Source organism: Talpa occidentalis, unplaced genomic scaffold (assembly GCF_014898055.3).
Source record: "Talpa occidentalis isolate TD23 unplaced genomic scaffold, MPIMG_talOcc4v2.1 talOcc4.10, whole genome shotgun sequence".
Taxonomy (NCBI): domain Eukaryota; kingdom Metazoa; phylum Chordata; class Mammalia; order Eulipotyphla; family Talpidae; genus Talpa; species Talpa occidentalis.
In genome coordinates, this window is record NW_023600993.1 from 50673429 (window position 1) to 50696864 (window position 23436).

The 23436-nt window shown below is 42.5% G+C and overlaps 1 protein-coding gene across 1 annotated transcript in view; it reads right to left on the reverse strand.

Annotated features, from left to right (window-relative positions):
* TAFA4 (TAFA chemokine like family member 4) overlaps positions 1–16744 on the reverse strand; it is a 175860-nt gene extending 159116 nt beyond the window's left edge. The window contains exon 1 of the mRNA XM_054695454.1: positions 16673–16744. The gene's annotated coding sequence lies outside the window, so the exon portion shown is untranslated. The remainder of the gene's footprint in view (positions 1–16672) is intronic.
* Positions 16745–23436: the final 6692 nt, after the last annotated feature.

The window sequence follows — 23436 nt, forward strand, 5'->3', positions numbered from 1 at the left end:
TGTGGTATATATAGATAATGGAATATTATTCAGCTATCAAAAAGATAAACTTATGTCATTCGCAGCAAAGTGGATGGAGCTAGAAGGAATTATGCTCAATGAAATAAGCCAGAAGGAAAAAGAAAAATATCGGATGGTTTCACTTATAACAGGAAAATAGGGAAACAAAATAGACATCAGTGTAAAAATGTAATAACAGTACAAAACACAACAAAGCAAAAATGAACAACTATAAATCAGAGACATCCTGCAGGGGAGGAGGAGGGAGAGGGATCAGAGGGAGGGAGGGAGGAGCTCAGGGGACTGAGGTGATGGTGCACAGGTGCCTTGGTGAGGGAAATTCTATGGGGACTACACCTGAGGGAGTGGAGGGAAGCAAATATTGTGTAAAAATGATAAATAAAAAAAATTTAAAAATTAAAACAAAAAAATCCCTCTGCAAGAATGGCATTCCCAGCCCTGCCACAGAACTTACACCTAGTAGGCCCTCAATTTCATTGGCTCCTTTGACCCACAACTTCCAAGGGCCACTGTTGCAAGCAGTGACTGGAAAAGAAAAAAAAATGTAATATCTTGGCATCCATCAACCGGCATTTTCAAGGGCAAGAAAACTGCAAGAGCCCAAGGAGCTGTCTGAGGTGCTTAAGGTTAATGGCTGTATTTACATAGCCATCAATTCGCTTTACAAAGTAACCCCAGCAGACTGGGTGGCCCCAGAGGAGCCCAGCCAGGGCAGAGCAGACAGCAGTCACTAAATGTGGAAGAGAACATGCCTGATAAATCTTCACAGCACTTCTTGTTTTCATGAGATTATTTGTCTATTTTCAGTTACAGAATGTTGGACCTCTTGCTGAATTAAATAGACCACACATCCATCTTTCCATGAGTCACTTTTGAAAACATTTGGGATCTGAAATAAAATAGTATCTGTACCTCCAGGACAGTGTGGACCTGAGGACATCTGCACTGTCCAAAATGACAGCCAGTGGGCACTTGTGGCTCGCTAAATTTGAAACTAAATAAATTAAAATTAGGGCCTCCATGGTGGTGCAGGCAGTTGAGTGCCGCACTGTGAAGCTGTCCACAGCCTCTGCAGTGTCAGTTCGATCCCGGCCAGCCAGCGAGAATCACACATGGCAAAGCAGACCTCTCCTGTCTCGCCCGCTGCTCCCCTCAGCAGTGTATTTCGTCAGTCTGCCTGTTCTGTTTCCCGCTCTGTCTCCGGTGAATCCTCTCACCCTCCAGTGCATATGGCCTGTACCCTAGTTCTTGTATAAAAATGTTAACAAAAAATTAAAATTAAACAAGATTTAAATCCAGTTCTTTGGTCACAATAAGCCAGATGTCAAGTGTTTTACAGTCCCATCTGGCTTAGTGGCTACAATAGTGGACAGCACAAATTTTAGAATATTTTCCATATCACAGAGACTTCTACTGGAACATTTATAAGTCTTCATTTCTAATAATCATGAGTTTATATATGTTAATATCAAGAGAGTAATATAATGGAAGAGACAGCAGTACCCACATTTTTCCGCCTGCATCTCCCATACTCTAAGACACTCTCTCCAACATGGTGGTTCTCCAGCCAGATGTGTAATTGTGAGAGGGTTTTAACAACAAACACTGTGTCCCATTAAGTATCAGGTGTGAATTTGTTCAAGAACATGCTCATAGTACTCTATGAGGGAGGGGGAATCTCAATACCCATCAGCAGGGAGCAGCTAAATAAAATGTAGTACATTCATAGAGCAGTTAATGAAAAGAACAACAGTTACATATGCTTCGAATGTGTACAGTTCTCCATTGTAGTTCTCCACTGTAGTTTTCATTTTCCACTGTCTGTGGAAAAAATGGAAAGTGAAAAACTACAAATTATCGAACCAGTGTGTAATAATACTTAAGAATAAGTTCACACACAATACTACATATTTAGTAAGCACCCATAATTGAAATAACAAAACCAGAAAAGTTTAGGACATTTTAATGTTTCTACCTTAAACTTTTTTAATTTTTTTTTAAAGATTTATTTATTCATGCATACTAGAACCAGGGTACAGGCCAGATGTGCAGGAGGGTGAGAGGATTCACCAGAGAGAGAGCGGGGAGCAGAGCCAATTGATGGAAACACACTGCTGAGGGGAGCAGCGGGCGAGACAGGAGAGGTCTGCTGCGCCATGTGCGTTATCTCCCTGGCCAGCCGGGATCAGACATGCGCTGCAGAGACTGCAGAGAGCTTCACAGCGCTGTGCTCAACCGCCTGTGCTACCAAGGAGACCCTCTACCTTAAACTGTTTTTTTTTTTAAAGATTTATTTATTTATTTATACAAGCATTGGGTACAGTCAGAAGCGCAGGAGGGTGAAAGAATTCACCAGAGCCAGAGTGGGGAACAGAACAGGCAGACTGACAAAGTACACTGCTGAGGGGAGCAGCGGGGGGCAGGAGAGGTCTGCACACCTCTGTGGGACCCTCCCTCGGTGGCCGGGAGCAGCTCGGGATCAAACCGGCGCTGCAGAGGCTGCGGGCAGCTTCCAACCCAGCACTCAACCACTGCGCCACCAGGGGAGGCTTTACCTTAAACTTTTTAAGAAAATTAAGTTAAATGCTAGATGTACTTCCTACATCTGTTTGATCAACTGATTTGATTAACTCATGATTGGTGTTGACAAATCAACTTCAAACAGTGAGAATCTAAACTTGTCCTCCTTCTGCTCTTCCCCCTCATGTTTGGAATTCTTTCAGACATAACGCATATTAAACATTTTAAATATGTTCAGGATATAACCAAACAAAGTTATTTGAGGAGGGCAGCTGGAGAGATCATTAACAGTAGTCCTTACTTATCTTATTCTAATTTCACTATTTTTTTTTTAACAACTTGCATGTTACACAGAGAGCCTCTACAAAACTGCTATGACTGTGCTATGACAGGCAGCGTCACCACCCTGCTGACACCATGCAGCTGTGTTATTATAAACACCCAACAGTCATCCCAGCCAGCAGAGGATTCTGTCCACACACATGGGCTCTACAGCAAATCAGATGCCATTGTTTTTGTTGTTTCTTTTTTTCCAGATGGATATTTGTTCTTAAAAAAAATAATAAAATAGGACAATGTTGTTGTTCAGACGTCTCTGCTGTTTACTCTTCCATGTAGTCTATCTGCTGTCATGCCCTGATCTGCCACTCAATGTGGAAGTCTCATCTTCTAACTGTCTGGAGTTGCGTGCTGAAAGGGACAAAGGGCAAATGGCAGGCAGCCAGGGAGGAGAGCGAGGGCATCTTGACACTCGGGCAGAAATGGCCAGAGGAAACCTGTTGAAGGGACAACAGTGATTGATGGGTCCCAAGGAAATGTTAGCACAAGCCTAGTCATATGTGACACAGCACAGACTGCGAAGGCGATGCAGTCCAGCTGTGTAATTAAAACAGTTCTGGGTCTCCCTAGTGGCACAGGGGTCAAAGACAGCGCTATCAAACGATCAGCAATCCAGAGGGCCATGGAGCAACCCACATGGTGCAGCAGACCTCTCCTGTCTCACCCGCTGCTCACCTCAGCAGTGTATTTCAGTAGATCTGCCTGTTCTGCTCCCCACTCTCTCTGGTGAATCCTCTTACCCCCTACACCTCTGGCTTACATCCCAGTTCTTGTACGCATAGATAAATCTTTAAAAAAAAAAATAATGAAACACAGCTCTGACCACAAAAGGAGTTCAATGACTCTCATCCAACCCACCCACTCTCCCTGGTGTAGCCAATTCTAACCTTCCTGCCAACACCAACACATTCCCATAAGTCAGACTATCCCTAAAAAACAACTCACAAAACCCCACTAATTTAAAATGAGTGAAAATTTAAAAACCAAGCTCTTTACATTTGTTTTTCATTCAGAAGATGACTTTGGTTTGCAAACTTACAAGTTTTTAATAGTGCAGGACAAAGTAAAATCCACTGAAAGCTTTTCATTTAATGTAACACAGAAGATAATTTATTCCTCCAAGTGGCAGGAGAATGAAACAAGCAAGGCATCTGTGCAAAAACTTTCCATACCCCCTAAAGTCCTATAACTCTATCTACAACTCCATCTTCTGGTCCTGACTAAATCTATTATTCCCAGGAAAGATGAAATCTTAACTCCACATCAGCTTTTAACATCTGCTGGGTCTTAACTATACAGGAACAAAAGTGAAATTCCTATATATCACCTGCCGATCGGATTACAATTTAAATCAGACTCAAAAGCATATGGAAATAGAAGTCACATTTTTTTCCTAGACAATATAGACATCAGGTAGGCAATATGCTGGCCAGGTGTCATATGCAGCAAAACTTCCCTAACACTCACTTCAATTGTATAATTCTTATTTTAAAAGTTCTCAACTACAGAAAACACATCTTACACTCTAAAAGAAATTAATCATTATCAAAATCATTTTCGCATACATAACACGGATCCAACTAGCATCTCATTTACATTTTTGGCTCAGCAATTTAAATCAGTCTTCAGAATCACACTATTTAGATAAGCTTATCAAAGTATGACAAAAGGAGAAACTCACAACCTAATCACAACAACCTTGTTTTCCATATTAATGTTTTTAACTCCAAAAGATGAACTATAATAAGTACAATGCAAGGCCTGGCAGTATCTGTGCCAGGTGGAAGCTTGATGGATTTGCAAATTCTCAGGCTCCATCCCAGACTTACTGAACTAGAAACAAGCCATGCAGGTGAATCTTCCACACTAGTCTAAGAAGATAATTTATCTAAGATTAAGACTCATAGTAATACCAGAACTGGAGAACAGCTAAACTAAACAAAATTAATAATATTAAACAGATTTTTTAAGCTCCACAAATTACAAACGCCAAAAAACAAAACAAAACACTGCAATCAACTAAACCATATCTTCATCTCCCCTCCCTTTACTTCTAAGTAAATAAGGACTGTGAAACTCTTATGGATGTAGTCAATTGCTTGTAAGTTCATGTCTATTTATGCTATGGTTCAGAAATATTTGCACATCAAACCAGAATCTGAGTTTACACTTGGGATCCTGAGTCTTTTGTAAATGTGGAGAGTAAATTCAGAATCAAAATGTCTTGAAGAAACAGTTTTCTCGGAATCTTGCCAGTCTTTTTTTCTCAGGGTGACCTTAACTTTCAGGCGTAAGGTGTATTTCCCTTTCCTGATTAATACTTTCGTAGGATGATTATTGCACTTGTTCGCATATGTATCAGGACATGCTGACCTCTCTTCTGCTGTCAGGAACACTTGCGCTCACTGCTGCATCCTATAGGGGTTACCAGTAAGCTAGGCCAGTCTCAATAGCAGAGCTGGGGGTTCTTTTTTCCACCCCTACTCACGCATGAAGAATATGAGGCTGATGTGTTCCAAACACTCCCATTTTCCTATTAAATAACACAGGAACCTTGCAAACAAACTGCACACTTTTTGACTTAAGGTTCCAGAAGGACCCCCCCCCCACTCTACACACACATACACTAGAAAAAGGCTGTATTCTTAGGCCTTTAAAATCCAATTAGAATACCCTGTCAGGCACCTATTTGTGCAAACGTTAATTTCAAGTGTATTTATTTATTTTTTTTTTTATATTTAATGATTTATTTATACAAGCACTGGGTACAGTCAGAAGCGCGGGAAGGCGAGAGAATTCACCAGAGCCAGAGCGGGGAGCAGAGCAGGCAGAAGGACCGAAGTACACTGCCGAGGAGAGCAGCGGGCGGCAGGAGAGGTCTGCGCGCCATGCGGGACCCTCCTCCGGTGGCCGGGGAGCAACTGGGGATTGAACCGGCGCTGCAGAGGCTGCGAGCAGCCCCGCAACCCAGCGCTCAACCGCTGCGCCACCGGGGAGGCCCTCAAGTGTATTTAAATGTCTTCACATCTTACTTTTACTCATCACATCAAGCAGAGCTGCTTCCACTGTGTAATCACAATTATGAATAAACATGGGGAGCTCTAAAGGACTCAGCCACTGCAAAACTGATCAATTGTTAATTCTGTAAAGTGACAACACGTGCTTTCCTCTGCAGTAACTCCATTAAGCTGTATTTTTGGTGGGAAAGATGCCCATCTTCTCTGCCCACTGTCTCTGTAAAGCGAAAACGCAGTCTCTCTCAGCTCCTACAGAAGGCTTATCTTGATAGTGACTATTTCCCTGTACTGTCTCAACCCACCACTACGCTCACTCCTTCAATGAGATGCAAAAACTGTCATGGCATTTTAAAAGCCATAGGCTGCATGGTTATTAATTGCCAGAAGACTTGAGCAGCACTAATATCAACAGTCAAAATAACCACAGTATAAATTTAATAGCTTATTGTTTTCATAAAATACCAATTTCACAATGAATATTTTATCCACAGAAACTCCAAGTCTCAACCAAACTCCTCAATGAAGGAATATGAAGACTTCTAGGTCTTCTGAGGCTGTACATGTGTGGTTTTTTGTTTCTTATCCCCCACCATTCCTGAGCTATACGCACGAAAGCCAGCCTTCCTTGCACTGAAAGAATGAATGGCCTAATATTTTGGCTCTGGGTCATGTTGCCTGGTTCAAACTGTGGATCTCCAACAATACACTGTGCTTTCAGCCCCATGTGCCTCACTTTCCCCATACATGATGACTCTGTCCACCTTATAGGATTGGAGGAATGAGGTGGAGAGAATTAAATGAGATAGTGCATAAAATACTTAGTGCAGTAAAATGATATAGCTCTATGGAAACCTATGATGGCCCCCTCAAAAATTAAAAATAGAATTACCCCAAGACTAGTAATTCCTCTTCTGAGTAAATACCCAAAAGAATTGAAATTAGAGGCCTTTCTGGTGGCCTAGGGGTTGTCTCTGTGCTACCACCTCAATGGCCAACCTTGAGAGCCTGAGTTCGATCCCCTGCCAGGGAGCTAAACCATATGGCACAGCAGACTTCTGTCTTACCCACTGCTCCCCTCAGCAGTGTGTTTCAGTAGATCTGCCTGTTCTGCTCCCACTCTGTCTCTGATGAATCCTTTCACCTGGCCCCGTCCCTCCGCACCTCTGGTCTACACCCCAATTCTTCTACATGAAAATAAAATCTTATAAAAATAAATAAAGCCTCGGGGTCTCCTTGGTGGCTCAAGGGGTTAAGTCTCAGCTATCTGAAGCCACTGCAGCAAAAGTTGATCCCCGGCCAGGGAGCTGATCCACATGGCACAGCAGTCCTCTCCTGTCTCTCCTGCTGCTCCCCTCAGCAGTGTATTTCGGTAGGTCTGCCTGTTCTGTTCCCCACACTGTCTCTGGTGAATCCTGTTACCTCCCACACTTCTGGCCCACACCCCAGTTCTTGTATGCAGAAATAAATCTTAAAAAAAAAAAAAGTAAAGCCTTAAGTTTTCACGTAACTTCTAAAAAAAAAAAAAAGGCAAATATTTGTACACGCACATGCTTAGCACTAGTCACAAGAGCCAAAAGGTAAAAGCAACTACATAACCATTGACAAATAAATGAATAAGCAAAATTCACTGTGCATGCACAGTGGAGTAATATCCAGCCTTTAAAGGGAAGGAAATTCTGACACATACTACAACATGGATGACCTGGAAGACAACATGCTAAATGTCAGTCACAAAAGGATTCCACTTTTGTAGGGTAAACAGAGCAATTAAATTCAGAGACTAAAAGTATCATGTTAATTGCCATGGGCATGGGAGCAGGAAAATAGGGGCTTGCTGTGTGATGGGTACAAGTTTCAGCTTTGTATGTGAAGAGGTCCCTGGATGGTGGAGGTGATGGCTCATGAGAATGTGAATATACTTAGTGCCCCTCAACTATACACTTAAAAATGGTGAAGGGGATCAATTCTGTTTTCTGTAAGCAGGGAAATTTTATGTCATTTAAGTAGGTAAATTTAACATTATTTATATTTAAAGGTTTGGCACAGTACCCAGTAAATCTTCACTCAACAGGTAGCAACTGTAGCTAACTATAAGCTTACATGGCTAATATTTAAAAAACATTCCCCAATATAAGTGACAAGTACCTGCAGAAAACTCATGCAAGACAATAGGATACCACCTCACCCCAATGAGAATGGCTCATACAAAAAAACAACAACAAATGCTGGGGAGGATGTGGAGAAAAATGAACCCTCTTACACTGTTGGTAGGAATGCAAACTGGTCCAACCATTATGAAAAGCTGTGTGAAGAACACTTAGTCTGTTACAGGGCAGGGAGAGGGGCAGCCCAGACCCCGCAAACCTGCCTATTCTAAATGGGTTCTGCCATCCACCGCATCAACACAAAACATATGAGACTTTAATGGGAAGGAACTTTAATACAACTAGGAAACAATACAGGAAAGGCAAAGAATCTAGTTTCTAAATCAAGCACCCAAAGTTACCCATCCCCTCGTGGGTAAAAGTCCACCCAAGTAGGACTGGCCCAGAGCAAGGCCCCAAAGCCTTCCACAATCTAAAGCATCTTCCAGTGGGGACCCACAGAAAAGGGTCAGAAACAACCAGACAAGCCCGGAAGGAAAAGAGCAAAATCAAGATAAAAGCTGCCACCGTCACCTCCCCACAGGTCCCACCCACATCTGTATCACCCAGTCCACAACCAAAAGGCAAGCACAGTTTCTTCACATGTCTCTCGGGTCCATGCACCTCCTCCAGGTCTCCTTCTGGCTCCATCCTGCTTCCTTCCTTCCTCAGTCTCCTCTGCAGCTTCTCCTCTCTCAGCTCCACCCTTCTTTTCGGTGGGGCAGGAACCTGGAACCTCCCCCTTTCCTGGGGACCACCCTGTTACAAAACTACTAAAAATGGAGATAGCGTATGACCCAGCAATTACACATCTAGAAATCTACCCAAAGGACACAAAAACATTAATTCAAAAGGGTACACGCACCTCTGTTTACTGCAGCACTATTTACAATAGCTAAGCTATAGAAACAACTTAGCATAGAAACAGATGACTGGATCAAGAAGGTGTGGTACATATCACCATGGAATATTATTCAGCAATCAAAAAAGATAAACTCATTCCATTTGCAACAACATGGATGGAGCTGGAAGGGACTATACTCAGTAAAATAAGTCAGAAGGAAAAATATCAAATGGTTTCACTCATACAGCAACACAAGGAAACCAAATGAGGGGTCAGGAAAAAAAATAACAAAACTAGCAGGCAAAGTATAAATCGGAGACATACAGCAGAGGAGAGGGAAGGAGAGGGTTCAAAACAGGGGAAGGAAGAGCGCAAGAGACTACGGTGACAGTTCACCATGCAGGTAGCCTTTTGAATTAATGTTTTTGTGTCCTTTGGGTAGATTTCTAGGCGTGTAATTGCTGGGTCATATGGTAGCTCCATTTTTAGTAGTTTGAGTGTTCTTCACACAGCTTTTCATAATGGTTGGACCAGTTTGCATTCCTACCAACAGTGTAAGAGGGTTCATTTTTCTCCACATTCTCACCAGTATTTGTTGACTTGGTGGTGGGAACTTTATGACGATTATACCTGCGGGGAGAAATCACTGTACAAAAATGAGCAATGATGTGAAATAAATATATTTTTAAAAAATAACCAGAATTAGAAGACATTTATAAAAATGGAAAGAGGTATACTAGGGGAAGAAAGTCATAAAGATTTGCCCTTCAATAAAAGAAATTGGATTCCCTTTAAATGTCTCCTGACTCAGCTCCCCTCCCCAACCCTAGCCGGGATGTTTCAATGTTAGCCAGGGAGATTCCTGTATCCCCTCAGCTTTGCATCAGCCCCAGACATTGAGGTGGGTGGAAATACAGCCCATAAGGAGGAGATTGGTACCAAGGGACCGACTCAGGCATCCCCCAGCTTGCTTAATGATGCTCCATGATAGGGAGCAGACTCGACCATCAACGAACAGCAGGACAGAGTGCAAAGACGACGCAAGTGTTATCCTGGGAGGACTGGGCCCATGGTAACCAATTTTATGGCTCTTTTGATTTGTGCCCGTGGATGATGTGCAAGAGTGTGCATGTGTGTATGTGTTACTAGAAGGAATTAATCCAAAAATATAGATGAAAAAAGCCGAGTGTCTGATGTGAAGCCGGGATGCATAATCAGTTCTGAAAGCAGAGAAAAGGTAACAGATGTTTACATTATAATCTGGCTGCTGCTGGAAGTGCTGCCACATGATTTTTAAATAGTAAGGAAGATTGCAGGTCCCACTGATTTGATGCCCCCACAGAAACATTCAATTTACTCCAATATTTTTTGAAAGGCCTTAAATAAGCACCCCACACAAACACTAAATAGTTAAGGCTTTCGAGTTACTTGAAAGTTTAACCTGAACACCAATAAAAAAGGATGAACTGGAGAACCTATTTCAATATGACATGAAAATTACTATCTTTGGTAAATTATAAAGAAACTCAAAATCTCTTTACTTTGGGTATGTGTGACGAGTATTAAGATTAATTTTTATTTCTTTAATAATTTGTATTGAAGAACATTGCTTGATGACATGTAAGTCTCAGGTGTGTATCACTATAAATCCAGTATTAGTCTTAATGGTCAATTCCATCTTTCATCACAGGAATGACCCCTTTTGTCAGATTTACCCCGCCCACCCCCTTCCTTTTCCCTTCTGATAGCCACTAATTTGGTTTTATAATCCAAAAGTTTGTTTTTATTTTGTTTTGTTCATTTAGTTGTTTTCTGTATATACTGGTGAAATCACAGTATGTGTCCTTAAGATATATTCACTAAGCATAATACCCTCTGAGTCCACCCATGTTGTTGGACATAGTAGAATGTCATCTTTTTATGGCTAAATAGTATTTCATTGTGTATATACTTATCACTTCTTTATCCAGTCACCAACTGGTGATCATTTTGGTTGTTTCCACCTCTTGGCTATTGTAAATAATGCTGCAATAAATATTGGGGAATGGAGGGAGATAAAAACACCTCTTTGAATTAGTGTTTTTATATTTTTCAAGTAAATGTGCAGAAGTAGGATACCACGGTTGTATGGAATTTCTATATTTAATTTTTTTGAGGAATCCCATCTTGTTTTCCATAGCAGCTGCATCAATTTACTCTCCTTCCAACAGTGTGCAAGGTCCCCTCCTCTCCACAACCTCCCCTTGTTTCTTGTCTTTTAGAGAACAGGCATCCTCATTTTTAAAACATAACATTCGGCCATGAAAAGGAATGACATAAGTCTCTTATACATCACACTTCCCAAAATGGCTCCAGGGCAGAGCTGAATTTCATGTGACTGTACACAAAATGGGCCCCAGTGCATGGGGGTCTCCATAATCCAGGGATTTCACCTGACCTCCTGGGTGTCAGCCCCTACCTAGCCACTGATTCACCAAAGGTCCTCCATGGGTTCTCTGCCAAAGCAGGAGACAGATTAATTGCTACATGCCCCCATGTATCTAAAATTATTTGGTCTCTATGTCTATGTGTAGGTGAAAGCAGAAGGCAGAGCTTGGAATTATATTTACCAAATTGTGAAGAGGAATTATCCTGATGGCAAATTTGGGTTTGTTTTTCACTTTCCCTTTTATATGCCTCTATAATGCTTGAATGTTCTACCCCAGTCATATATTATCTTGGTAAGCTAAGAACAGAAATCTTCAAAACAAAAGTCTAGAGTGATTAAAAGAATCCTGGCTTGCGCATTTAGAGATCTAGGCTCCCGACCACAATAAACAGAAGGGCACAGGGGACTTACCTCACAACTCTGGACCTAATGCATAGCACTGAACCTGACATTTTGAGTCAGCTAATTCTATATGGAGGGGTTGTCTTGTGCTTCAAAGGATATTCAGCAGCATCCCTGGCCTCTCACCTACTAGGCCCCCAATTAATCCCACCTGAAGGGGTAAAACCAGAAAATGCCTCCAGACATGGCCAAATGTTCCCTAGAAAACAAAACTGCCCCCAGTGGAGAACCACTGCACTACATGGTCTTTAAGTGTCTTCCTTGCTAAAATCCTCCTTTGATATGTTAAAAGATATATGTGGAAAATTCTGAGGTTTGAGGTCCAATGATTCACAGGCATATTGATGATATACCAAGGAGCCATCATAATTTTCATGATTCATTACGCAAAGGAAGATACGAAAATGAATAAAAGCATGAATTTTCAGAGGAAACTTTAGGACGTTTAGCACACATGTGAAACTAGGAGAATTCAAGCAGACACAATAGTCATTAAAAAACTAATAAAAACTCTAGCTTTTGACAATTCCACCCTCAATTAATACAGTTCAAATGCCACAGAAATGTACAATTGCTTTCTAGTTTATAATGAACTTACAGCACTAACAAAGCCAACAGAAATTATTTTGCATGCAATGCCATTTTTTATTAAAAGAAAAAAGTATTTTCTCTTTACTAGATATTTTACTCTTCTATACCAATAATATTATAATCTCCTATCAGGAGACAAATTATCTGCATCTTTACTACCTTTCTAAACATAGCAAATTCTTTTTATTTGCCATTTTATTAACAAAAATGCCCTAATATCTGGCACTACCATATTTCTGAATTAAAATTATTTATGCTCATGCTGATGATTTGCAACTCTAAGATCCTGACATCTTTTGAATTAAAATGAAAGGCATGAAGTGATTCAACCTGATTTTAGATTCATGACTCTAAAAATGAGTAGTTCATCCACACATAGAATGTCATCCATTAACCAGAATGCTTAGTTAACATCAACACTCTACACCTGGCACACACTAAGTCTGCCGTTATCATTATTTACAACAATGCCCAAAAAATGTTTTATTGCAAGTTATTAGTTAGCTTTTATAGCAACTAAAAAGCACAAATTATGAAAGGGGAGACTATCACACAATAAATTAATATGCTAAGTTCTGTTCCACAAGTAAACCTTAAATCATTACCTAAAATTGCCTACTTGTCATTTCAGACACGTCTTCCCATGTGTTCCAATAGGTCCAAATGAAGTCACTCTACCCAATCCTTCCACTATTAGCTCCCCTTGAAATGTTTGTTGTGTAACTACAAATATTGCCACAGCTGCTAGAGTGACCCAAGTTAGCTGGTGCACACAATTAACAAATCCTTGAGCTGGGTTCAGCTAGGTTGATGGTCTAACAAACTGACACTAGATGGTAAAATAGGATGGATGTGGCCCTCCTCTGCAGAGAGGGCTGAAATAAGGGGTCCCATTGTGTGACCCACAGCCATTCCTTGCAGGTCACTTTTGAAAAGGCACCAGGCAAGGAGTTAGGGCTCCAGGATACTAATATCAATACTTTTTATACGATAGTGGATTCAAGGCACAACGCCGTCTACCATGAATCTGAACTCTGAGACTTAAAATTCAAGCCTTCAACTTAATTTAAAAGATTGTGCTATTAAATTTGTGTTTTTTTAAAAAAAAACAAGAGTCCTTTTAAATTTATGGAGGAAAATGGATTAAGCTTGAATGGCAACTGTTAAACAGGAAGAGTTACTTTTATTTTTTTCAACAAATACCAAATAGATAGGAAATCAATGTTCATGTTACCTTGAGAGAGGTGGGTTGCACACACTGGGTAGGCCATTATTACAAAGCACAACTCCAGACAATGGCTCAAGCCTATAAGGACTCATTAAGACAAACATGAGCTTTTTCTAAAAACATTTTCAAATCAAGTAATTATGAAGTGGTTAATGCAGCCAAGAGCACTTCACCAGTCTCTTTACAGACATCTTTTTCCTATTTCCTGTCCCCCACCATCCATCCTAAATCTTAACAAATTAGGATAAAGTTCATTGTATGCTCTCCCAATCATTTATGATTGGATTCAGGACTTGAAGTCAATTTTGCTAATCCTAGCAGATTTACATCCAACACCTGATGAAATGCACGCATGTGCACAAATTAGTACATCATCTAGATATTCCATCTATTTCGAGGACCAAAAAAATATCAAAAGGCTTGTCCATCTACTATGACGTCTTTTCATATTTTAAAGACACAGAGTCAGAATGCAGGGTTAAAAAAACTCCCAGAGAGGAAGAAGGCATAAGGGGGGAAATGTCCTGATGCAAATTCTAAAGAAATCTATAAAACTACAATCCGAGAATTTTATTATTAAGCTAAGCTTCTTAGTATAGAAATCCCCAAAACTCTCCAACCGGGCAGCTAATTGAGAGTTTGGGAAGAACCAAAAAGACTCCCCTCTTTTCTCATTCATCACAGGCAATATAGAAACCTTGGTTCAAAATGATAATGTGACTTTTATCAATGCATTTTCAAATCAGATAGAGGATTGGCTGGTGATGATCTCATACTCGGGTTAATCCCCAGTGAATGCAGTTTTAATATCATATGCATCAACACATCATTTACATAACAAAGTATTATATTAAGGGTAACAACAAGTGAGTGGTGCAGATAAAAGCAGCTGTTAGAAAAAAAAAAAAAAAGCAGCTGTTAGAGAAGGGCCATGTGTCACTGAAAAGGAGGTGGGGGACAAAGCAAAGAATCTTTTTTTAACTAAATGGAAATAGGTCATCAAACAATACACATTCTAAAAAGAGCAAAAGATGAATATTGAAATTCAAGAGACCTAGAACATTCTAGTACTAGAAATATGCAAAGGTTGCCTCCAATGAAAAACGTTCAGTAAGTAGAGAATTGGTAGGTTTTGTGTGCACAAATTGGGGGAAAAGTAAAAAAAAAATAAAAATCATTCAAAAATAAATGAAATAGCAGCCACTGCTGGGGGGGATTGAGAGTTGGGAAGAACCAAAAAGACTCCCCTCTTTTCTCATTCATCACAGGCAATATAGAAACCTTGGTTCAAAATGATAATAAAGACAACTTTCTTGTCTTTAACAGGGAAATCCAGCCAAGTCAAAGCTTGACTTAAAATTTTAAGTTTCAAAGTGTCCAAAGGCAATTAATGGGAGAGAGTAAAATCTCACCAAATAAGACAGGAGAATGAAGAAAGAAAACCTTAAACAAAGCTTCTAGCTATGAGAATACTGATCAAGAAATATCCACACATAAAGCTTTTTGCACAAATGCGCAAGGCCAGCTCACACAGTCAATTTGGGAGGACATAAGTCATCATTAGTCAGGATGATTTTGAAAAGTGCCCTGATGCTGCCTGATGAAGATCCGTATTTCCAAACTAAAGGAAGTATTAGATTTGCACACTAATTTATGGTCACAAACAGCAGAAATGCTCCTCATCTTAAAACCCACAGTAAGCTACTGAAGAAATCTTCAGTCATACATCTGGTGGCAAATGACTGAATGGCAAACAGTGATAATACTGTGAAGTGGATGTTTCTAAATTATTTTAGTCATTTTAACAGTTCCTGCCTGAACTAGGCTGATACACAGTGTTCCCACCTGGCCCCCCCTCCGCGAATGGGGTGACCCTAAAGATCAGGTAGCTAAGCCATGAACGTGCGCCAAGTTTAGGTGTCTGTGTCTGCAGGTTGGGGCTTCGAGTTGCCGTACACAATCCCTGTTCCCAGGGTATTAGTAGGAAGAACTAGATTAAGACTTGGAACACGCCCATCAGGATCGCCTGTCACATCACATCAACCTTGCTCATCTTGAAGGGATGGCCATTGCAAATTTAAAGGGGAAAAGAGTTCAGGAATACAGATGCTTCCCCAAAGCGGTGGTTGGGGAAGGGGGAAGAGGGATTAAATCATGGTGGTGGGGGGTAGGCACATTGCTAGGTCTCAGGGATTCCACGAACCTGTGCAAAAGCATCTGTTTGGGGAGTTGATAATGGCTTAGCTCAGGTACTCAGAAATACGTGCGGAGCCCTCAATAGTTAAATGATACAGATTCGGCGGGGGGGAAAGCCCCAGTGAAGAGCCTGACTCCGGATGCCTCCGTATTTATGCGACATCAGGCTTCCCACTTCCCATCTCCCCCAAAGATGAGCTCCCAGTTTAGGGTTAAAGACGCCCACCTTTCCAAGTGCTGACTGGCAAGGCAATTTAGGCAAGAAAAGGGTCTGGGAAAAGAGGCGACGAAATGCAGAGACGATGCACAAATCTGACGCCTGACGCGGAAAGAGACAGAAAGAAGTTCCACGCCGCTCCGGTTCCCCACTTGCGCGGGAAGATTTGCGCTCCCAGCTGGAACTCGCATTCGGGGCGCGCGCGGCGCCCTCCCAGCAAGAGCATCGGCACCAAGAGTTCAGGTGTTGGCTATCACGATCCCTCCTGCTCGCCGCTATTAGGATCCTGGCTCAAACCTAAGGGATGAAGCCCCAAGGCTTTCCCAAACAAGAGATCACTGCGGTTCGCCCTCCCCCATACCAATGCATCAAGTGGCCTCCCCGTACCCCTAGGATGTCCGAACGAGACACGAACCCCGAAGCTGGAAGCAGCCGCTGCGCCTCCCCAGCCACACAAGCTCAGGTAGAGCCTCCGCTTCCAACTACCAAGTGCACAGGGTCCGTCACCCCACACTTCAGAAAGCGGGGATCAGAGTCGCTACCCCGAGCAGAATCAAGTCGTCGGTACCAGCCTGAGAAGCAGCGGCTGCCCAAGAGACAGCGCGTGAGCGCTGGGTCCGAAGCCACCCCAACCCTCCCTGTCTTCCAACCCTCTTGCTCGACTACAGCGGGCAGCCAAGTCGGATCCCCACGTCCAGGAAGGGGAGCGAACTGAGGATGCTCACCGCGCCGCCTTTCCGCGGGTGCCCGGGGAGGGACCCATCACCTAGTCCGGTCGCTGTGAAAGTTCTTTCTCTCCGAAGACAGACCCGAAGCTGCCGCGAAAGATGCAGCTTCTGCTGAAGCGGCGGATGCAACCAGAGGCCAAAGGCTCGCGGGCAGCTGCGCGCTGGTCCGTGCGCCCCGGGTCCGTGCGCCCCGTCCAGGGCAGCACGCAGCTTGCAGTGCGGAGCCGAATTAACCAGCGTGCCCGCCGGGAGGGTCCGGCCGCCGCGGGCCGCGCTGATTGGCCCAAGCTGCCCGCTGCCCCTGCCCCCGCCCGGCCGGGTGGTCCACGTGGCTGGCCCTCTCCCCACCCCGCGCTCCAGTTCAGTGGCGGCGCCCCCACCCCTCGGCTCCCTGCGGCTCTCCCGAGCGCCTCGCTGCGGCCACCACTCCGCGGGTGCTGGAAAAGGTATTCTTGCTGAATACCTGAAAGCAGCGTTGAGCTCTGCATAAGGGAGAATTTAGGGTTTGGATAACATTGCCCATGCCGGTGTCTTATCCCAGACCCAAAGCAGTTTATAAAAAGGCTTTTTTAGCCGCTCTCAGAGCAGCATATGCATAACTAATCCGGCTTCTTATGTAATTTGCTTGCATAGGAGAGGAAGAAAATGTGCACACATGTCAATATCTGAACACGTCCATATTTGAAAAATAAAAAAAATACAGCTAAATCTTTGACTCGCACCCCAAGTCAAACCCACTCCCCTAGTGAAATAACACTAATAAGTTGTGATATATAAAGATGAGAGTACCTCATCTGATTTCCATGTGGTAAACGCAGACACAGGTGAAATAACTTTCTGAAGATCACACAGCTAATCAGTGGCAACTATATGTAATTTGAAACAAGGAAGTCTGGTTGTAGGGTCCATGTTCCGATATTCAAAGTATAATTCAGAACAGACATTCTCTGAGAACACTGTAGGAATTCCAGATTCAACCAGGAATCACAATCTTCATTTTGCCAACATCCGGGGATGGTTCCTAGAAGCATGAAGTTGGAGAAGCCTCCTTCTCTACTGCTATGCTGTTCACGGTCATTGGTTGCCCTTACAATCTTCCAGTTCTTTTACTCTGCATTGGACATAAAATTATGAGTCATCCTGCCCCAGCTACTCTCCAAAGCACATTTGCCCTTCTCCCAGCCTACTGTTTGAACTAATCTATAGTAAGTCCCATCATGTCTCTGTTCCTCGTACATTTGTTCTACACACGCACACACTCACTCCACTCCTGAACCATATTATTTTGCCTGTCATTTAACATGTACAGTCCTTTCCTCTTTTGTTATCAAAATTGGGGCTCTGCATGCAAAGATAGTCATGTTAGGAAGCTGTCACCAGTCAAAGAGCAAATTCAAGTGGCAGAGACAGGAGCTTGATCTTTGAAGGATTCCTCAGTGTTGAGATTCTATGAAGGACAATGGCAGATCCAAGGAAATTACACACCAAGAGATCCCAGGGCTCTCTATGGACACCATTCATTCATTCATTCATTCATTCACTCACTCAATGAAATTGAGAGCTTGCTCTTATCCAGCAACCGTAATAGGCACTGGTAGACACAGAAGTAAACAGACCAATAAAAATGCCTCCTCCTGTGGTGTTTACCATCTTGTGGGAGAAGACAGGCATTAACGTGGTAAAAAGGGATTAGAGTGTGGGGAAAAGTTGTGTTACAGAGAAATACCAAGTGCAGAAAGGGAGATAAGTTCGTGATTTTATATGTGGAAGTCAGGCTAGTTCCCACTGAGGTAACATTTAAACACAAACTTGGAAAAACTGAAGGAGCAAGTTATTTAGAAGTTCAGTTTCATTCACCATATACTTTTTGATTCAACACTGCATGTCATGCATGGTTCTGTGTGTTTACTTGGTCCTGCTTTTTTCCCTAGGACTGAAGTTTTCTTATCCTGGAGGGGAAAAAACATGTAAGTGAATTTGCATGACTCAATATCATCTTCTCACATCCTGGATGTTCAGTGTTGTTAGGGGTTTGTGTCCCCTGAAATTCACATGTTGATGTCTGTGGGAAAGGTAAAAGTATGAGGCTTTTCTGCCCTCCCACCATTAGGATAGATGACTGAACCCTGTGGCCCCAAATGCATGCCTGATGGCAGGCACCTGGAGTAGGGTGTGGGCATATGTAGATGGATTTCACCTGGGCTAAGACTGGGCTTTTTAAGGGCGGAGTCACGGGGACACCAGCAGAGAAGAAGAGAAGCAGAAGACCACTAGAGAAGGCCAGAGAGCCCAGACAGAGTGAAGACTTCCTGGGGGATGGGAGGCCTGCCAACCTCCCGGCCCCCCAGCACCCCTGCCTGCCATGAGCCTGGTAAATCCCAATAAAAGCCTGCAAAAGCCACCGAGGACTCCAGGACTCCTCCTTTACACAGTTTGCTGGATCAGAAAACCTGCTCCGTGTCCATTCCTGCCCACTGCAATGTCCTAACCCCTAATACTACAGAATGTCGCCTCATTTGGAGACAGAGCCTTCACAGAAGGAATCTAATTTAAAATGAGGTCATTAGGGTGGGTGCTAGTCCACCCTAGGGTGATAGGTATCCTCATATTGGGGGGCTATGGAGACAAACTCAAGCAAAGGGAAAATACTAATGTGAAAATGAAAGCAGAAACTGGGGTGACACTATGCAAGGCAGGGAAAACCAAGTTTTATTGAAACCACCAGAAAAGGAGAATCACATGAAATTGTTTTTCTCTCAGCCCTCAGCAGGAACCAACCTTGCCAATACCTTGATCTCAGATGTCTGGCCTCCAGAATTGGGAGACAATAAACTTCTGTTGTTTAAACCATCCAGTTTGTAGTCCTTTGTTATGACAGCTCTAGCAAACCAGCACACATATGTTTCTAAGGTAAGAAGATTGGATTTCTTCTGTGAAGGCTCTGTCTCCAAATGAGGTGACCTTCTGAGGTTCTGGGGGTTAGGACATTAATATGTTAATTTCAGGGGACACAATTAAACTCCTAACAATACTGAACATCCAGGATGTTCTACTCATCTACAGTTAAGCCACTCATCTAAATTTCCAGTCTTTTGCGCCATAGCAAGTAGCCAGAACCATCCAAGAAAGTGAGACTTGCTAAGTAAATCACCACAAGAGAAGGTAAATTATGTAAAAATATATATATGTAATTATTCAATTGTTTTCTCATCAACTATCAAATGCCTGCTACGTGCCATCCTCTGGGATTTATTGACTAACAAATCCCTACTCTTAAGTGACTTGTGTGCAATTTTATGGGGATAACTGGACATTAAATAAATCAACAAATGTATGAACAAAGTAATTGAAGAAGAGAATAAGTGCTTAAAAAGTAAAATAAGACTAAAGGATTAAAAGAATGGGAATGAGGGGCCTCCCTGGTGGTGCAAGGAGTTAAGCACAGCACTATGAAGCAATCCAAAGCCTCTGCAGCACTAGTTCGATCCCCAGCCCGCCAGGGAGCAACCCACATTGCACAGCAGACTCGCCTGCTACTCCCCTCAGCAGTGTATTTCAGTCAGTCGGCCTGTTCTGTTGCCCACTCTGTCTCTGGTGAATCCTCTCACCCTCTGCATCTCTGGCCTGTGCCCCAGCTCTTGTATGCATAAATAAATAAATCTTTTTAAAAAATTTAAAAAATAAAAGAATGGGAATGGGTTTAATTTAGATTGGCTGCCCAGGAAGATCCCTATGAGGTGGTGACATTTGACCCAGTACCTCAATGACAAAAAGCCATCCAAGCAACGATCTGGCAAAAAAAAAAATGTTCCAGGCAGAGATAACAATTCCTCTTGTAAGAAAATAACCCTACCATTCATTTCATAATACCCTTCTTTTCTCTTTGCCACCCATTTTGCATCCTTTGAGATTGTGTAAAATTAGCCAATGTCTGTTTTATTAAATGGGGTCACAATATTTATCATCTTACATAAGAACCTGTGAATGCCATGGGCCTTTGCAAATCCACTCTCACAAAACACCCCTTGATGACTCTGTGTCTGTAGGTAGTGACACCGCGTGACTTGAACACTGTTTATTTTCCTCATTTGTATAACATCCAGAACACAACCGGTCTTGCCCTGGTGCTTAATCAATATGCTGATAACTGTGTCTGCAAAGGAACATTCTCCCTCTCCTAGGCCTATTTATAAAATCTTCTCATTATCAAGTAAAGCTTCGGTTTGAAAAGTTTGCAATGATGCAATGACGCTTTTGTATTTAGAGTGTAATTTTTACTTGGGAGACCAAAAATAATAGCTACCATTAATTGGGTATTTGCATGTGGCTCACTGTGCTAAGCGCCTTACACGGATTATTACCTTCATCACCCTACAAGGTATATTCTCTTACTTCTAACCTCTGCTTTACAGATGAGAAAACAGGGGCTCAAAGGAAGTTCAGTAATCTGCTCACTGTTGAAACAACTCCTAAATGGCAGCCTTCTGCCTCGATCCTGTCGCTCTTTACTGTAAGGCTTATGCTAGGGTCGTGCTAGTGTTGGCAAGCAGAAAATAAGAATGAACAGAGAGAAAGTAAAAAGCATTTGTCTGTTCTTTGCATTTTTCTTTGAAATTTTCAAAGCACTGTTTTCTAACTTTTTGTTTTATTTACCCCAGTCCTCCAGCTTTCAACTTCACTTTTCTAGCCAGATATTTGCTTTGCTTTCCCTCACTTCAAACTGGGAACTGCAAGAACTTTGATAAATGAAACAACTGATACATTTTTTGTTTTCAGCCTGTCTGTTTTTCAGCATCCTCTGCGGAGATGTGAGTCAAGCTTCTTAGCGCTCAGCTCATTTTGACACACATCCGTATCTCATATATTGACAGCTCCCCCACACCAAGGGGGGTCCCTCCCCTCACTCAAATATTAGAGAACATCTCACCCCTGCAGAACAAACCACTCTGTGCAATGCGCAGCCAGCTCTGGCCGCCTTCACAGGGGCTCACAGAAGCTCCTGCCTAAGAGTGAACATCTAAAAATGGCTTCAGCTGGTCTCTGTGAATCACTTTCTATTCTCGTGGCTTCCCCGCAGTCCTGGGCAGGGAGAAAGCCAGGGGAACTCGCGATGGTGAAAAGATGTGAGGTATCTCTCCTTGCATCCTGGATTCCCCTGCTTCACAGAGGAAGTGGGCAGCCGTTTTAGCTGTTAAAGGACTTCCTGCCTGGAATGACTTATCCAGGCTTGTTTTAGACTTCTGGAACTCAGACAAGCTGTCTGGCCATTTGCTTTGGTAGGATCAGGTGGGTTTCACTATCCTTCCCTTTGCTGACCACAACTGCTCTGAATAATGTATGCCCTGGAAAAGAACAGCACTTCAGGGCAAATTAGCATAAGGAGGATTTATGAAACCACAGTAGGTTTCAGTAGGAGGGCACTTTAGAGAGCATGCAGGAGCTGCTGTGTGGAGCTACATGAGCTACTTCCAAGTGGGACCAGTCTCAGGTCAAATCATGAAAGAAATAGTGCTCCTTTTGGTACCGGCTCTTCTTCCCACCCCTTTTACCCACATCTCCCATCCATAGCTACACAGGAGACTGCTGTCGGGCTTGGCTAACTCATCCTATCTTTGATTCCTCCATTAAATCATTGAAATTTATGTTTGTCAGAGATATTTGTACATGCATGTTCAGATGCATGTTCAGAGCAGCAACAGGCACAATAGCTAAAAGGTAGAAGCAACCCAGTGTCCACTAATAGGTAAATAGACAAGAAAAAGACATTTCTTCCTTGAAAGGAATGAAATTCTGACACATGCTACAACATAGATAAACCTTGAAGACCTGACAAGCGCAGTAAGTCAGCTATAGAAAGACAAATACCACATGAATCCACGTCTGTGAGATCCTAGATTCATCAAATTCAGAATCAGTAGAATGATGGTCACCAGGGGAGGGATGGGAAAGGGAGAAAGGGCAGTTCGTATTTCTTGGGGACAGAGTTTCAGGTTTTCAAGATGCCTGAAAAGATTTCAGGAAACAGTGCTGATAGTTTGCATGACAATGCAAATGTATTTAATGATGCTGAGTTATCCCTTTAAAATAGTGAAGATGGGACCTCCACTAGTGGCGCAGAGGTTGAGCGCTGGGCTGCGAAGCTACCCGCAGCCTCCGCAGCGCTGGTGCGATCCCCAGGGTCCCACATGGTGCGCAGACCTCTCCTGCTGAGCCCGCTGCTCCCCTCAGCAGTGTGTTTTGTCAGTCTGCCTGTTCTGTTCCCTGCTCTGGCTCTGGTGAATTCTCTCACCCTCCCGTGCTTCTGACTGTACCCAGTGCTTGTATAAATAAATAAATAAATCTTTTTAAAAAATGGTGAAGATGTCAGTTTTATATTTTGTGGCTTTTACCACAATTTTGTAGTTTTAAGCCAATGAAAATTCTTCTAGATCAATCTAAAATGGAAAAATTTTAAACTTAAAATATGTGATTCAATTTGTATCACAGCTAATCAGACCTAGACTAAATGTATTTTCAAATAAAGAAAACATTGTTTTGATTTTGTGTGTGTTAGACACTGAGATACAGTTGTCAAAGATATGCACAATCCCTGATCTCAAAGAACTTAACAAAAGTATACCATGATGACCTGAACCAACTCCTTTATTTAGTTCATACATTCTTGGCACAAATATTAAATACCTACTCTCTTCCCTGGTGATAGATATGAACCAAATCCTCACAGAGCTGCTTATCTAGCAGAGAACAAAGACAGTAAATGA